Source organism: Oncorhynchus clarkii, chromosome 13 (genome assembly GCF_045791955.1).
Source record: "Oncorhynchus clarkii lewisi isolate Uvic-CL-2024 chromosome 13, UVic_Ocla_1.0, whole genome shotgun sequence".
Taxonomy (NCBI): Eukaryota; Metazoa; Chordata; class Actinopteri; order Salmoniformes; family Salmonidae; genus Oncorhynchus; species Oncorhynchus clarkii.
This window is the reverse complement of record NC_092159.1, coordinates 25372559-25378558: the sequence shown is the minus strand read 5'-3', so window position 1 is coordinate 25378558 and position 6000 is coordinate 25372559.

Genomic DNA, 6000 nt, shown 5'->3' with positions numbered 1-6000 from the left:
GTATGAGTTTTCTTTCTTGATCCCAGTACTGAAGATAATGTGTGTGTGAATGTAGTCACGAGTTTAGAACAATGACGGTCTGTTCCTTGGTACAAATGAATGAACTATATCTCCAGACTGTCTAGAATGCTTATCTACACTGACTGACCTTGGCTCTAGGCGAGGAGGGAAGGCTTGAGAGCTATAGAGCCTTTCTACCAGTATCAAGAAGAGACGGAACATTTAGAAAACGCTGACGTCATTTTCAGTTTATAACCTGCGGTAAAATGTGTGTGTACTCAGTACTCTCTTGAATAAAGGCTGTTACTTGACTTTTAAGACCGGGCTCTGTCCATTCCTATAAAATAAGGGTCTTACAAATTCTTATGAATTGACAGAGTGTTTAATTGTAATTGGGAATTAAAACAGAGGAATTCAATTCATTCAACATATAGGCAGATATGTAATGAAGAGAAAGAGAGAATTAGCTTCTTTAACTTGGTTTCTATTCCAATGCATTTATTAAAGTTTCTCATATTCAAAATGTGTGTTTAATTCAAAATCATCTCATTACACTGTATATTGTAGAAAATGACACGTTTACATTCATTTTGTCACGCTCTGACCTTAGAGATCCTTATTATTCTCTATGTTTGGTTAGGTCAGGGTGTGACTCTGGTGGAAAAGTCTATGTTTTCTATTTCTTTGTTTTTGGCCGAGTGTGGTTCCCAATCAGAGGCAGCTGTCTATCATTGTCTCTGATTGGGGATCATATATAAGTTGTCATTTTCTTTGTGGGATCTTGTTTTTCTGCTTAGTGTCTGTTCCTGACAGAACTGTGTGCTTTTCGTTTTCACATTTGTTATTTTGTTTGAGTGTTTTTTGAATATTAAAATCATGAATACTTTCCACGCTGCGTCTTGGTCCACTCTTCATTCAACAAACGAGAGCCGTTATACATTTAAAGAGATTCACATTTTTATTCTCATATCAATTGAAATCCCTTTTTCACAAGCAGTAGTTTATAACTGTAACGATGTACGCTGAGAGTCGGGAAGTAAGTTCAGGGAGTGAACACATTGAAATAATAAATAAACAAAACAAGAAACACAAAGAGCGCACTGACATGAAACAGGAACAATGATGACTGGGGAAGAAACCAAAGGGAGAGACATAGAAAGGACAGGTAATCAAGGAGATGATGGAGTCCAGGTGAATGTCATTATGCGTGTAACGATGGTGACAGGTGTGCGCCATAATGAGCAGCCTGGTGACCTAGAGACCGGAGAGGGAGCACACGTGACAATAACTACTGTGTATCTTTGTGTGTATCACACCTGCTGTGATTTATACAAGGTCAAAGTTCAATGATTAAGTCAACGATGGTCTATTTATAGACGGTTTACAATATACACTATGTTAGTGTCAGAAGGTGGTCCGTCTCGATTTCTCAAATCACATTGTTTCATAATAACCTCATCTCCATTCAGTTTTTATTGAATATGTAGTTTAATGTCACCAATAAATGGGACTAGAAACTTGTACAGTAACAAGAACTGTCATAGTGAAGAGTTCAGCTGACCTGGACAGGGAGACTGTTGGGAACTTCATCTTTCAGGTCAGACACTCTGAAACACAGCAGTACTTAGACCTCCAACGTTTATCCATTTAGCAGCAGACATAATCACAATAACTTATAAATCAGAAAGGAACCTGTAAATATGTCTAAAAAGTTGCAAACCAGGTCTAATGGCACTTGGCAGTGCCCTGTACCGTCTAATAAAACGTATCTTATCAATTAGTCTGTCACAATGGGCAGTGCACACGTCAGTTGTTATGCTGTTGAACACCTTCCCATATCTTCCCTACATCAAATATGAAGATTGAAGCACGGGAAAACGACCCACCTAACCACGTTGCGTTGGCTGATGTGAACGTCACCCTCCTGGATGAGAATGACAACAGTCCTCAATTTAAGAGCTCCAGGTACGAGGGCAAGGTCTTCAAGAACCAAACGGTGGGGATGTTGGTTACCCAGGTGAGATGGTTTCTAACCTTGCACCTCAATTCGTCACTGTGTTTGGTAAAGTGGTTTTTGTCTGAGGCATTTGCAACGTGGGAAACACATGATAGCCTTTTTCATCAGCTGATGTCACCATACATATCCACAGGAACACGACTGTAAACAGGAAACAACGGTACTGCTTTGTCACCACATGCATTTTATGCCATGTGATTGGTAGGTTTTATGCGATGTGATTGGTAGGTTGAAGCAGCAGATCTGGATGCTGGTGCTAATGGACAGGTCAAGTACTCAATAGAGTTTGGGAACCTGGAAGGATTTTTCTCCATCGATGAAAACACAGGCGAGATAAAACTGGAAAAGAACATTCCTCTGGAGGAGAACAAGGTCCTTCAGTTCCCTCTCTATGTGGCAGCAAGAGATGGTGATTCTAGGTACAGTCTCTGTCTACAGAACTTGAAGGCACTGTCATGTAAACAATTTTGTTGAGCGCATTGTAGTGTGGAATTAATCTGAACGTAAAGTTGAGAAAATATGTAAATTAACCCAAGCAACTCAAGAAAACATACTATAGCCTAGTAGTCATAGCATATATACACTGTAGACTAGGAGAATATGAGAGGAATAGTGTATATCTACAGGAGGCTAGTCAGTCAACAGCTGGAGATTTGGTTATGGGTTCCCACATTGTTTTGGGCCCAAAGTGACTGTGGATGTTCTTCTCCTGTCCTGTAGGGGGCGGAATTTCTCGTTCCTCCGCGGTGCTGGTGGAGATCCTGGCACCTGGAGATTCCAAACCCATGTTCATTTTGAGCACCTACCGTGGGAGCATAGAGGAAGAGACGGATCCAGGGGCTGTGATTGTCAAGGTGAACTTCCCCAGATCCATTAAATTCTACTTCATCTGAAAAAACAACCAGATCGATCCTATAACATTTTTGTCACCACAAATACAGGTGACCTTCCTAGCAGTAACTACAGTAGTTCCCGTGACGCTTCAGGTCCTGACAGACGCCGACAAGTTTGCCATCGACTCCAAAGGCGTTTTTACCTCTAAGGTCAAACTGGACTATGAGACTCAAAGGAACTACTCAGTCCACATCTCAATCTCGGATGGCACAAGCAGCGATGCGGCAACCATCGTGGTGCTAGTGATTGACATCAATGACAACAGCCCTGTGTTTGGCACCAGCTCTGTGACACACCCTGTCCCGGAGGATACAGAGGTAGGGGCCAACCTCACTGCCATGACCGCCAGGGACGCGGACGACGGCTTCAACAGGGAGCTCCGCTATGCCCTCTGGGGAGGCGAGGAGAAGTTCACTATCGACCCCAAAATGGGGATGGTGTCCCATGGCTGGGGCGCTGGACAGAGAGACCAAAGCCGAGTTCAGCCTGGAGGTGGTGGCTCAGGACCAAGGTCGTCCAGCTCTCTCCCTCTACCGCCACCCTGCTCATTCAAGTATCTGACATCAACGACAACGTTCCAAGTTTCTCCAAGACGGAATATGAGGTTGAGGTCTTAGAAACAGAGTCCGTGGGAACGACACTGGTCACCCTAGAAGCGGTGGACCTTGACGAAGGCACAAACGGTGTAGTGACCTATAGTATATTTCAGCAAGACCCTCCCTCGACCGTGGCGCTCTTCCAGCTGGACTCTTCCACTGGGCTACTGCGGCTGGCTCGGGCCTTGGACTATGGAGCAGTGAAGGTGTACAACCTAATGGTACAGGCTGCAGATGGGGGGACCCCGTCCTTCGTTGGGAATGGATCAGTGGTGGTGAGGGTGACAGATGTGAACAACCCGCCTCAGTTCAGCGCAGAGCGCTACGATGTCGCCGTCTCTGAGAACCTGGGGTGGATTCTCGAGTGGTCACTTTGTATTTACAAGTGATACCTTCAACATAAACAAACAAGGTGGTTGTGTCCCTGAAGAGTGACGTCACCTTGGACAGAGAGACAAAGGATAACTACGTTTTACAGGTATACCACGTCATGTCAAGCAGCATGTGCTTCAGCTGCGTCTCTCATAAGATCTACACCCAAATATAGGCCCCAATAACAGTCGGGTCTACTTCCATAAATGTAATCCATGTGGAGGAGGGAACATTTTTCATATCTTAACAATGGGCAAGGACACAGCTGGAGGAGAATCTCTCTCTTCCTATCAGCCTGACCTTAACTCTACCCCACCTAGACGCCAAAGTAAACATTGTCTTTGCTCATGTTGTTAAGTCATATAGGTGATAAAAATGTACAATGTGGATAGGCAAATGCAGGCTGGTAATTTGACTTAAGATGCTCAGGTAGACCATGAAGGTCAGCAACGTTATGCGCTGGAGTCAACAATGTTACGTTTTGTCAACTACGTTACCTGTTAAGATCTTACCCCTATCACTGTGTTCAGGTGGTGGCGGTGGACAAAGATGGGCTGAACGCCACAGCCCAGCTCAACATCACCGTTCTGGACTACAATGACAACACACCCCAGTTCCCTACTCTTCCAGACCCCATCCCACCATGACTGGGAATACATATATGCATCTGTTAGTCACAGATACAGTACTTGGGTCAGAAAACCAGTCAGTATCTGGTGTGACCACCATTTGCCTCATTGCGCGACATCTTCGCATAAAGTTCATCAGGCAGTTGATTTTGGTCTGTGGATTGTTGTCTCACTCTTCAATGACTGTGCGAAGATGCTGGACATTGGCTGGACCTGGAACATGCTGTCGTACACGTCGATCCAGAGCATCCCAAACATGCTCAATGGTGACGTGTCTGGTGAGTATGCTGGCCATGGAAGAACTGGGACATTTTCAGATTCCAGGAATTGAGTACAGACCCTTGTGACATGGGGCTGTGCATTGTCATGCTGAAACATGCAGTGATGCTTGAAACATGCACGCATTGAAGCTGTTCTGGCAGCTCGTAGTGGATGTATATAAATAAATTTGCCAACATCTCAAAGCATAGCCAAGGTGATTTGTCCACACTGATGCTGACATGGAGGCGCATGAAAATATAGCCAAACGTTTAATTACATAAATAGGCCTAAAGGCAGTAGTGATGTTTGACAAATATCATTTAAGATAATTAACATTAACGTAAAGGCTCGTTCTGTTGACATACTCAAGGCATGGTTCGTTCAGATCAAATGGTCACAAGAGCCGCTAGAAAGGCCAGTGCCTGTTGCGCACCACACACGTCAACCACCTTGAAATCTGAACATAGGTAATCAGCATTTTATAACTAAACCTGGAGGTTTTAAGTCATTTTGAGGCATGTCTTACCTTGCTCCAAAGTAGCCTAGCGAAAATCAGACCATGAAATGTTGAGGGATTTTTATAAACAGTTCCTTATACCACTGAGCAGCATTTCTAGCATGTACTGGGTTTCTATCAACTTCATTTCAGTTTCCAGCAGCCCAAGACAATCCTAGTTACACTAGCAACCAATGCTAATTGCATCTTTAGATCTCCCCTCTTCCTAAATGTTAATATCGGTCACATAGAACCACTGACGTACTGTGCATTTTGAAACATTCGAGTGTAGCCTATACTGCATTGTGCGCAGTGCTGCGCCTACCATGGGCCGGTCCAAAAGCATATTTTGCAGTGGGGGATACGATGATAAAATGAGGAACTGATTCTGTGGTGCAAAGCCAGTAGCTGCTTGGCGCTTTACAGTGGGAAATCAAACTAATCATGGCATATTAACGGGGGGGGGGTTCAAATTGACGCGTTTCTAATAACCCGCCGCAAGTTAGCGTGTTAGCATCGGCCTGCTAACTGTCAATCGCCGTGGACCCACATGTTCACTTGGCTACGCATGCCTCTCTCTAATATCAATATGCCTCGTCCATTACTGTCCTGGTTAGTGATTACTGTCTCACTGTAGAGCCTCTAGCCCTGCTCAATATGCCTTAACCAACCATGTTGTTCCACCTCCTACATATGCGATGACATCACCTGGTTAAAACGTCTCTAGAGACTATC